Raw genomic sequence first — 12961 nt, forward strand, 5'->3', positions numbered from 1 at the left:
GGTTTGATGTCCCAGTCCCACTGCTAGCAGACTTGTCTGGTCATAGAAGGTGGCCAGTTCAAGCTTCCTTTCCCCCACTACCAGGAGACTTCACTAGGGGCACTCTTGTAGAGTTGCTGGAGTTTTCATTGCATTTGGTTTCTATGTCACACCCAAGTGCTCCCCAATTCCAGTCATCTCTACTAGTACTCTCTTCATCCATCTCTCCAACCCACTACATGTTCACTCCTACTCCCATCCCACATGCCCCAGACCACCTGAGAAATCTATTTTCCTTTCCCAAGGAGATTCATGATCTTCCTTTTCTTTCTCCAAGCTTCTCTTCTTTTTCTTTCTTTCTTTAGCATCAATGCACTTACCCCTTACCTTCAAGACTAAACATTTCTAGAAGCCAGGGCTAACATTTCTAGAAGCCAGGGCTAGCATTTCACCCCTTCCAGAGGCATCAGAGAATCACTAGATTTGCAACTGATTCCTCTATCCTTAAGTACCTGTATTTGCTCCCCATTTCAAAGACTTGCTGATATTTTCATTACATCTAGAGTTTACACTTTTCTCACCTTAAAAACATATTTCTCTCTCTCTCTCTCTCTCTCTCTCTCTCTCTCTCTCTCTCTCTCTCTCTCTTTCTCTGCGTGTGTGTGTATGTGTATGTGTGTGTGCTTATATGTATATATGCCATGTTTGGGAAGGTGTCCATGCAGCCTGAAGAAGGCTTTGGATCACCTAGAATGCATTGCAAGCCACCTGACATGGACGGAGAGTTTGATCCTCTAGAAGAGCAGCAAGCATGATTAGCCTCTGTGCTACCTCTACAGCCCTCTTATCTTAATTTTCTTTAGAGACATACTAGAAGCAGATGCTACTCATTATTGTTTAGACTGTATACTCACTTATTTTTGACAAAAGCCATAAAAATAGGTGTGAGACACTAACTCTCTGTAGTTTCAGTTTTCAAGTTGGCAATGATGAGTCATTTTGAGTCTTTTTTAGTAAATCTGCATGTGACTTGTCTTGTTTACGAAAAGTTTATTCGTTTATATCTAATAAGTGAATCGCCTTACAGCTTGATTGCTATTTTTCCATTGCAAATACTTTGTCATCTCAAAGAATTTCCAGGTTTATTTTAATTTGTTTATTAATTAAAAATTTCCACCTTTTCCCATACTCCCATTTCCTTCCCACTCCCCTCACTTCCCCTCCCCCTCCCTTTTCAGTTCTAAGAGAAGTCAGGGTGCCCTGCCCTGTGGGAAGTCCAAGGCCCTTCCCCCTCGATTCAGGTATAGGAAGGTGTGCATCCAAACAGACTAGGCTCTCCAAAAGCCAGTACATGCAGTAGAATCAAAACCCCGTGTCGTTATCATTGGCTTCTCAGTCCGCCCTCATTGTCAGTCACATTCAGAGAGTCCAGTTTGATCACATGTTCGTTCAGTCCCAGTCCAGCTGGCTTTGGTGAGCTCCCATTAGATCAGTCGCACCGTCTCCGTGGGTGGACGCACCCCTTGCGGTCCTGACTTCCTTGCTCATGTTCTCCTTCCTTCTGCTCTTCATCTGGACCTCTATGGTGATATGCAAGATATTCATTTGTAAGATACAAGTTAATAGTATGAAGAACTTTATTAAGCACTTATTTTGTTCCACTGTATTCTAAGAGGCTTTCAGAGATTAACCGATGTAACCCTCTCAATAACCCTATGTGAAGATATAATTCTTTGGCCCGTTTTGCAGATGCGGAAATAAGTGGAACAAAAGTTGTAGACTTTGTCCATTTTCTTGTACACAGCAAAGTTGTAGAACCCCAGATTTTCAGCCTCCAAAACCCAGGCTCATAACTGCAGTGCAATTTCACCTCGGGAGAAATACATCAAGCTTTGACTTAATAATACCAGCAAGATCGGCTTTATTCACTATTGCTCATCTGTCTCATCACCCCCAGTGGCAAGAATTTTCCTAGATATAATGTCAAACTTTCTTGAAACCTCCAAAGTGTAGCTGTCATTCATTTATTTCCATTCATATAGACAACTGGCAAAAGTTTTTCTTTTAAAACTTTAGCTTTTGAAGCTCAGAGGAAACTCAGTCTATTGCCAGCTAACTTCACGTTAAGTCGAAAACAGGAAAAGAAAACCAGTCTCCACATGAATAACTTTTATAGTTTGTCCATTAGAAAGTCCAGAAGCGTGATGACCAAGCACAATTTGCATCTGCTTCCTCAGCAGACTGCCCCATAAATGAACAGCTCCTGGCAGTTACTGTGAAATATTTAGTAACTAAGCAGGGAGTAGTATGCAAGCAAATTATGTGCACTGGAGAAATGCATCATGGAAAATGTTATGGTTGTACTTGATATTATAATGTATTACCCTTCCATTTGCCTTTTCTGTTCTCTATAAAACAACAACATCCATGACAAACAGAAGAGACACTTTCCTGTGGAATTGTCATATACAAATTTTAAGTGCTATAAACCACGATGTGACTTGAGACTCATAACTGCATATATTTTTCATCTCTCTGTATGTGTGTGTATATATAATACATATATACACATATATTTAAAATTACATCTCATATACAACAAAGAATACCAAAGTTAAAATGTGTTCATAAACACTCTGAAATGGCCATTTTAATATGCATACCATTAAAGTTGCTACATATCTTTCAAAGTTCTAGTATATATTAATTATTAATGTAACACAAGAGGAGGCCTATGACCTGAAAGTCAAATCTGGATCATGGCTTGTTTTTTAATGGTCTACAAATCAGAATGCTTTTCACATTTTTAAAGGTTCATAAGGAGAACAGAAGAAGAAAAAAAGAGCATGACCGAGCCTATGTGACTTACATAGATTAAAATGCTCACAATATGGCCTTATATAAAAATGCTATTCAGCTGGTGATCTATCTTCTAAATCTTTATGTGTGTCCAGTTTTGATTTTATTATGCAGTTGTTTGAGGTTTTTCTTAGAGATTGCTAATTAAATTCCAGTGGAGTCCCAGTGCTTTCGTCCACCTTACAATATGTACCCATGGCACTGTGATACAAGGTCACTCAGCAAATCCATGGCACACTTTATCTGAGCTAATGTTTACAGGACTGAAGAATATAACTTCAAGAAATACCCTTAAGGGGCTATAATTTGAATCTTTCTGCATCTTCATATCACCCTTAAGCCTCTAAACCTGAAACTATTTTGTGTTGGATATCAAGAATGAGTGGGGTAGATGTGTATTTCTTATATTTTTTACTTTTTAGATTATAAAATAGTTAGAATATTTTTGCCCTTCCCTCTCCTTCCTCCAAATTCTTCTCTATACCCTTTCTTACTCTATTTTAAATTCATGTTTTTCATTGTTATCACATTTATATATGTGTATGTATATACATATATACTCCTGAATATATCCTTCCCAGTCAGTGTAATGTTACTTGTATGTACGTCTTTAGGGCTGACCATTTGCTATTGGATAACTAACGGGTGTGTTTGTCTCTGGGGAGGATGGTTTCTTCCGCTGTCGGCATTTCTTAGAACCCGTAGCTCTCTCTGAGGCCAATGGCCTTTTCCTATCCACGTTAGTATGTCTACTGATGTGTCCTAGTTCAGCTCATGTTTAGGCTGTCATGTTGGTGCAGCGTTATGGGTGTAGTTTCTGATGTTACTAGAAGACACAATCTCACAGCCAACCTTCGGGTACTCTGGTTTTTATAATTTTTCTACCCCCTCTTTTTCACCTGTGTGAGGAAAGGAAGTGATTGGCTCTGAGTACAGGCTGTGTTATCTATCCCAACTTCCTGGTAGATATATACAGAATTGTGGAATCTCTTTCCTGATGAGATTTGTTTGGCTCTCAGTAATGAATAAAATGCTGCAGACGTGAAATTACATTACTTTCAAACTGTGTCTTAAGAAACCTCATAGTCTCTGCCTTGTTCTCTTGCAATATTTGTTCTTTGAGTACTTCAATTCAAAATGCAAGAGCCATTCAGTAAGACTTTCAACTGAGCTCAAAGCTGAGTTGCTCTTCAATAGCCAGCATGGAGAGTGGTCATCTCCAGGTGATTCTAGCTCCTGCTTCATCTGTTAATAGTCACTTGAGAATCTAATACTATTGCCACCCACTACAGCCTGGTGACCTCCAGCACCATGAGAAAGTTTCCAAAATTGTATTAAATCTGAAGCTTGTCAAAAGAGTGATGTGTATACACAGACATGGAACAGGGCAGTCTTAACATTCCTTGAATGCTTTCTCAAGTCCCTCGTGTACTTTCCTTTCATAGCTCTGGAATCAGTTCTTTCTCAAAGAAAAAAAAAACATTGCTTTCCATCACTGGAAAACTAAAATCCTGTATTAGAAAATCTTATGACTATATCAGGACTCTATTTAGAGATCCTCTCAGAGGACAAAGCTACAACATAGGACATACTTATATTTAAATATTTCTATAAATATAACCACAGTTCATTCCAGAGAGCTTAAATTTTAGAGGGAAAGGTATATCCCATGCCCTTAATATGTTTATATATTCCATACCTAACAATGTATTAAGTTAATTGATAAGTCTTCCAACTTCCCATATGGTGAGTATCTGACAGCCTATTTGTACCTAATTCCATACTTTATGAGGACATCAGTGCTACATCCATGTCTTCTAACAGACTCCTGTCTTCAATAACTCCCTTATGACTTTTGGAGAGAATGATGATAAAAGGGAATAGGGGTTGGGTAGAAGGGAATGGAGGAGAAAAAGAAAAAAGGAATGTGGCAGGGAACAAAGAAAGGAAACAAAGAAAAGATATTTTTCAATGATGGTTCTGAAGAGAAAATTTAACACACATTGATTTAAATTGGAGGTAGTGTTTAAAGAAGGAAGTCAGAGACTGATAAACAGAAAGGCTAACAGAAGGGGATAGATGATCTGAAAACAGAGAAAAGCAGCCTGCCAAAGAGGGTTTCGGTTGATCTTTTGAGGTTTGAGGTTTGGGTCCATATAAGAAATAATAAGAGGAATAAAGGGAATGAACTCTTTCAAAAATGAAAGATTTTTGTTAAAGAATAAAATATTTCTCTGGTACTTTTCCTAGAGATGAAGAAACATTAGTCATGCATTTATACACTGCATTTGCACATTTGTGGTGCAGTATGTACATACTATATAAGTTGGTAATGCATTACAGCCCCAAATAGCTAAACACTATGGATCAGTGTTTTGTATCAAGTTAAACCAAGCACTTATCACAACACAAATACTTTCATCCAGTAAAAGCAGAAAGTGTTTGAAAAGTGTTGTTTAGCTTTCCAAAAACAAAACAAAACAATCACATACTGTCATACCCCTACTACGTATGTACTCTGTACTCTAAAGCTCAAAAAGATAATAACATAGTGTATATTATCATTCTCCCAATAATAGAAAAAAGATCAGCACTGTAAGAAAGGAAACTACAGTGAGAAAAAAAATCCTTAATTCTCCCTTTTAGGTTTCAATTTCTAGTTTTTGTCTTAATAAATTATAGGTAAGAACAAAGTCTTCTCTGTCATCATCCACCCAAACCTTTAAAATAACTGTATTTTAAGTCTAGCTTTGTTCTATCTTGGAAAGTGGTCATTAAGCCATTCAGTAATGATGTGTGCTCTGTCATGATGTATAGAATGAATGGATGTGCTATTCATGGTATTCATTCATGAAGTAGCATTTCTTCATTGAGCCTGTTATAATTTTAATAACCTAGAAAATTAGTCCACTACCCAGAATGTGGTCTTCATCACCTACTGCTTTTAAGGCTTTATCTTTTACTTCAAATTTTACTTAATAAGTATTTTCCCAGTAAAAAATAAGTATCGTAATCTCCATTGATGTAGAATATGATTAAAACTGATACTAAATGTTTTCCTTATATCCTGAATCTAAATTTAAACTCGTGTGTTTGCATTTGTGTGTGCGTGTGTGTGCGTGTGTGTGTGTGTATGTGTGTGTGTAGAACACAAAAAGAGGACAATGAAAGGAAAAAAGGAATAAAAAGAAGAGGAAAGGCAGGGGCAAAGTGCAACAGAACACCTGTGACATGAAAGGCAAAGGGACCATTGGCAGTGGAAGGAGGAAAACATAAATGGGGCAACATGTCTAGGAAAGAGCAAATTCTAATAAAATACAATTAAAAATTCATATAAAAATTAGAAAGCAGAATGCTTTTTTTATTAATTAATTAATTTAATTATTAAAGATTTCTGCCTCTTCCCCGCCACCACCTCCCATTCCCCTCCTCCCCCAATCAAGTCTTCCTCCCTTCTTAGCCCAAAGAGCAATCAGGTTTCCCTGCCCTGTGGGAGGTCCAAGGACCACCCACCTCCATCCAGGTCTATCAAGGTGAGCATCCAAACTACCTGGGCTCCCACAAAGCCATTACGTGCAATAGGATCAAGAACCCCTTGCCATTGTTCTTCAGTTCTCAGTAGTCCTCATTGTCCGTTATGTTCAGCGAGACCGGTTTTGTCCCATGCTTTTTCAGACCCCGGCCAGCTGGCCTTGGTGAGTTTCCGATAGAACATCCCCCTTGCCTCAGTGTGGGTGCACCCCTCGCGGTCCTGAGTTCCTTGCTCGTGCTCTCTCTCCTTCTGCTCCTCCTTTGGATCGTGAGACTTCAGTCTAGTGCTCCAATGTTGGTCTCTGTCTCTGTCTTCTTTCATCGCCTGATGAAGGTTAATATTCAGGAGGATGCTTCTTTGGGTTCACCTTCTTATTTAGCTTCTCTAGAATCACGAATTATAGTCTCAATGTCCTCGACCTAGCAATACCTCTATTGGGAATATACCCAAGAGATGCCCAAACATACAACAAAAGTATATGCTCAACTATGTTCATAGCAGCATTATTTGTAATAGCCAGAACCTGGAAACAACCTAGATGCCCTTCAATGGAAGAATGGATGAAGAAAGTATGGAATATATACATATTAGAGTACTACTCAGCAGTAAAAAAGAATGACTTCTTGAATTTTGCATACAAATGGACGGAAATAGAAAACACTATCCTGAGTGAGTTAAGCCAGACCCAAAAAGAGGAATATGGGATGTACTCACTCATATTTGGTTTCTAGCCATAAATAAAGGACATTCAGAATGCTTTTTAAAAATAAGCAAATGAAACTACACATTCAGAGACTGAAGTGACAGCTCATTCAATAAAGGACTTCATGTGCATTCATGAGGATCTGAGTTCAGTCCCTAACAGATACATACAATGCTGGGCACAGAAGTACATATCTGTAATTCCAGCATTATGAACACAGAGACAGTTGGATCTGTCTGGGGACTAACTAGCCAGTCAACATATTTGAATCAACGGGCTCTAGGTTCAATGAAAATTCTGTCTTAAAAGCAAAGATAGAAAATGACTGAGGAAAACACTCTACTTGGCATAGATCTTTGGTGTACACAGCCTACACACGTGCATGTACAACTTCATGCAAACGTGTACACATGCATCAACATATACACATAAGCTATACAAATATATATGAACTTACTCACACACATATACCACACATACACACATGAAGATATGCATATTCTTACATGAAAAAACTGAAAATTCAGCATTTTTCTAAATTCTCCAGAGACACTCTAATTGCATAATTCTTTAAAAACAGATTAGTACTATAAGCACAACATTGGGACTGGACTCCATAATTCTGAATTTTGATCTATTGCAAATTAATGCAGTTATAGTATTTAGGGTACCTAGGACACTGCTTTAACTGTCAACAGACATATAAAGTGAAAAGAAAAATGTTCTAAGAGAGCAGTTTAAGGAAGTGACTAAAAGATAACACTAAAGGGAATAGAAAACATGGCAGACCATGCAATGTATTATAGTCAAAAATATACATATCCTATAAGCAATTATACCAATAGCACATAAATCTAATGTTCCATCTAAGATTGTATGATTTAGTTCAGTAATAGAACAATATGTCACCTAAAAGAGGTGCCTTTGAAATATAAGAGGCAGTTGAGCAAACCAACAAAATGACCAGAGTTGACTTAAACATGGAAGCTAGTACAGTTATATCACTAAAGAGTATGGTTCCAGCTGAAAGACAAAGAAATTTTAGAGTAATGCAGAGATCACAAAGGAAGATACCTCAATTCTAAGTTATTAGTTAGAAATGCAGCTGTCTTGTACACCAAATATAAGCCAAGGCATAGATAAGTCACTATTGTAGATGGGAAGTCAGCATCCTTGCTTTAGTAACTGGCAAAATACGTAGACGGTTAAATAAATATCTGTGAGATATAAATAGTATAACTCACAGTCTGACCTAATCAGATATGTAAAAATATTGCAACAGAATGAATGACAGAAGGCACATTCCTTTCTTTTGAGCATAGAACGTTCTTCCAAATTGACCACATTGCTGTTCAAAAATATCTTGGAACACTAAAATTGTTCAGCTCGCAGTCTCTGGCATGATGGAGCTATACTAAAATCAGTAATAAAAACATAAATCACCTACAGGGAACTTAGGCAATATGATTCTAATTAATGTGTAAGCAAAAAGAACAAGAAAAAAGGAAATTATTTCTAAATAAAACTTAAAAGCATGATCCAATTAATGATGGAAACTGCTTAAAATCTTAAAATTCTTAATATACTAACTTTGCTTTCAGTAATCTTTATAAATTTATTGACTTTATTTTTCTTACTACCATTCTCATCTGATAGAGAAATCGAGGATGAACTATCCTATATTTTCTTCTGCTTTTAATTGGCATCACTAAATTTCTGAATGTCACAGTTAACAAAGACACATATGGATTCTTCCCACAACTGAGATACTACTGGACAATTTCATCACCACCTCCCCAACTCTACTCACATTTGTTTTTATAAAGAATCATGCAATTGGCTACTTGTGGAGAATGAGGATAGGTTTGAGTATTCTATGTGCCACATGTCTGTTTAAGAAGAAAACTGACACCTTTAAACTGAATGTATTTTAGAAGGAGTAGCTGAAACTTTGCAGGAGATGGAGACCACTACAGAAAACTATAAGAAATCTGAAAGCATCATTGTGGATCCCAGTCCCAATAAATGCATCTACAAAACAACTTCTGCACCTAAGGCTCAGAAAATATTGAGGAAGAGGAGACAGAAAGATTAGCAGTGTCAGAGGTTCAGGGAGTTTGCTGTGAGACTGGGATTCTAGTAATCTCAGAAGTTACACCCATAAAGTCTCACCAGCATGGCTGTCTAAACATGACCTCAACAGGAACAAAAACAGACATACTAGAGTGGACACAGGGAAAGTCTACTAGCCTTCAGCCCTAGACAAGTAACTACAGGGAATTAAGGAATGCTGGGGGTAGAAGAACTCATCTTCCCCAGGGAACAGCACAGCAGTTGGTTATCCAATGCTAGAAGGTCAGCACGGAAACATACATATAAGTAACATTATACAGACTGAGCAGGTTATATTTAGGGATGTGTGTGTGTGTGTGTGTGTGTATGCACATAATGACAATTAGTTAAAACCTTTCTTAACTAGGAATTTGAAAGATAGCAAGAACGGGTATATAAGACAGTATGGAGGGAGAAAGAGGGAGAAGTAAATGATGTAATTATATTAAACCTCAAAAGTAAGAAAATATGTCATAAAAGATTAGCTAAAATGGTTTCACCGAGTTTTTGTTTCAAGTACTCTAATTAATAAGGCCAGGACTCAGAGAAGAAAAATAGTAGCTATTATAACTGAAACTAATTTTTCTTTTATCTGTCTCACATAAAACATAGTAATCAGCAAAGATAAAAGCTGATTTACAAAAAAATGTTATTTGCTTTAAAATGTTAGGAAATAAGAGAGAAAACAGAAATTAATAAATACTAGGGTTGGAAATGAATTCTTATTGTGTATTCAAGGGAATGACATGATAATGTATAACACATTTTCCTATAACTAGACAATTTAGGTGAAATAAGCAAATGCTGAAAAAATGCAATTAAACAACACTTAAACAAGGACAAAATAAGATACTCTGAATCCTCCTAAATATGTCAAGCAAATTTCATAACCCTTACTAACCTTTGGTAGTAGAAAGGCTGGTCTCCTGGTAAAAATAGGTCATATAATGATTTTTTTCCTCAAGATTGAAGGGATAAACTTCAGTAATGTTAGTGAGAAAAATCTCTTTCAGAGGATTCAAAGAAGTCAGTTATTAATATCTTATTATCTTAACATGACAATTCATAGGAATTCCATAGTAATTAATAAGTGATGCTATTTAGAATTTCAGAAAGCAAATTTGAAGTCAATAAAGTACAGTGTCATTTTTTAGATAAAACATAAGTGTAGAAGTTAAACTAATGGAAATGGGTTAAGAATTTATATAAATAATCCAGGGATATCAGTAAAGATTTGGCTTGTGATCATAGTTTATTTAGCAGTATGACAAGATTATAAATATTTGCAAAATCAGTACACACATTGTACATAAGCTACAAAAGTTACAAGAATGTTGTTTTATCTAGTAGTTAGATACATTAAAATAATGTTCTGTCCACTCAGAGATAACTAGAAGTTGATTGGAGGGAGCACAAATACAAGATACCATTAGAAGAGAGGTTAAAAGCAAGGCAAAACAAGAACTTTCCTTAAATCTAGCAAAGCAAATACTTGGAAGATAAATCACAATATTAAAGGTCGAAATGTTCTACAAGACAACAATGAGAATGATGGGTAAATTATAAGCAATTTAAATTATAATACAAGGTGGGGATCTATTTTTAAAGTGACTACCCTCTAAAGCAAAACTATTTACATTTTGTTGTGTGGTTTATAAAGCAATTGATATGAGATGGCAAAGGGACACATGGTGTATGTTGTTTGCATATTACATGATATCTGCAGTATTACTTAAAAATTTACCTTGATGGGCTAAAATGAACACTGGAAATCCTCCTTATTCACATAAAATCCTGGAAACATCTAAAGCTACTGTTGAAAATTAATCTAGAGCTATATCAAGCAATTATATTGGAAATCATATTTTTGAACAAACATTGTCAATAGGTTAATTTTACCATATGAATTATGCCAAATCAGTTCTGCATCTAATTAACAGACTGATAAAATTTAAAATTTATGCTAGAAATATTTAAAGTATTCACTAAACCACAAAGTTAGTTTTATCACCACTCCAAACGCTTTCAAGACATCATAATGTGCAGACCTGTGTCATTGTATTTGGGAGAGTAACAAGACTAACACAGCCACTCTCACTGCCAGGGCAATACATAGTTCTGAAAGTACCAGTAAATGTAATTTAAAATTGTATTGACATAATATTTCTACTAAAAGTATTTACTTGATCTTAAAAATATCTCTATGTTAATAAGAAAAATGACATTAACAAGAATTGCCAGTCTACTGAGGCATTCTAATTCCTAGGGGATACACTGAAAACACGATTAAATAGATACAGTTAGATAGAGGATGATGATGATGACAGATAGATAGATAGATAGATAGATAGATAGATAGATAGATAGATAGATATATGATAGAATAATAGATAGATAGATAGATAGATAGATAGATAGATAGATAGATATGTAGATAGATATATGATAGAATGATAGATAGATAGATAGATAGATGATAGATAGATAGATAGATAGATGATAGATAGAGATAGATAGGGATAGATGATATAGAATTTGTTTTTCCAAGAATTTCTTGAAAATTTTAATAAAATTGTTTTATTAGACAAAGTTATTTTCAACAAAATATTAAAATCCTTTATAAAATCAAATCAACAATACTAACATATTGATATCTAGTTTCATTTTTCTCTGTTTTAATTTTTTATTGATTTTATTGAGCTCTGCATTTTCCTCTGCTCCCTTCCCTGCCTCTCCCCTCCCCCTCTACCCTCTCCCATGGTCCCCATGTTCCCTATTTATTCTGGAGATTTCTTGAGCTCTTTATATATTTTGATATTAGCCCTCTATCAGATATGGAGTTGGTAAAACTGATTTTACATTCTGTAGGCTCACCCTAAGTCTGAATGAAAATGTCCATTGCCGGCGCCAGACGCGGAGGAAAAGCCTGAGCCAGTGGAGCCGCCATCGCCGCCCCCCCCCCCCCCCATGGCGGCCACCAAGGACAGTCATGAGGACCATGATACCTCCACAGAGAATGTAGATGAATCCAAACATGACCCTCAGTTCGAGACAATAGTTTTTCTTCCTGAGCAAGAAATTAAAACACTGGAGGAAGATGAAGAGGAACTTTTCAAGATGCGGACAAAGCTATTCCGGCTTGCTTCAGAGAATGACCTCCCAGAATGGAAGGAGAGAAGCACTGGTGATGTCAAGCTCCTGAAGTATAAGGAGAAAGGGACCATCCGCCTTCTTATGAGGGACAAGACTCTGAAGATATGCGCCAACCACTATATCACACCGATGATGGAGCTGAAGCCCAGTGCTGGCAGCGACCGTGCCTGGGTCTGGAATACTCACGCCGACTTTGCTGATGAGTGTTCCTAGCCTGAACTGCTCGCCATCCGCTTCCTAAATGCTGAGAATGCACAAAAGTTCAAGACAAAGTTTGAAGAATGCAGGAAAGAGATTGAGGAGAGAGAAAAGAAAGGACCAGGCAAAAGCTGAAAAGGTGACTGAGAAACTGGAAGCCCTTTCTGTGAGGGAGGCCAGAGATGAGGCTGAAGAGAAATCAGAGGAGAAGCAATGAATCTGTCTGTCCTTTTCCTTCCTTTTTCTTTTTAAAAAATTTCCCTACCCTTTAAGGTTTGTTTTTATTCTGTTTTGTTTTTACAAGGGACTTTATAAAGAACTGAATTCCAATCTTCAAAAAGAAAGAAAGAAAGAAAGAAAGAAAGAAAGAAAGAAAGAAAGAAAGAAAGAAAGAAAGAAAGAAAGAAAGAAAGAAAGAAAGAAAA

The 12961-nt window shown here is 36.5% G+C and overlaps 1 pseudogene; it reads left to right on the plus strand.

Annotated features, from left to right (window-relative positions):
- The first annotated feature begins 12152 nt into the window (after positions 1-12152).
- On the plus strand, positions 12153-12753 carry LOC130872216 (ran-specific GTPase-activating protein-like; annotated as a pseudogene).
- Positions 12754-12961: the final 208 nt, after the last annotated feature.

This window comes from Chionomys nivalis, chromosome 3, assembly GCF_950005125.1.
Source record: "Chionomys nivalis chromosome 3, mChiNiv1.1, whole genome shotgun sequence".
Classification (NCBI taxonomy): domain Eukaryota; kingdom Metazoa; phylum Chordata; class Mammalia; order Rodentia; family Cricetidae; genus Chionomys; species Chionomys nivalis.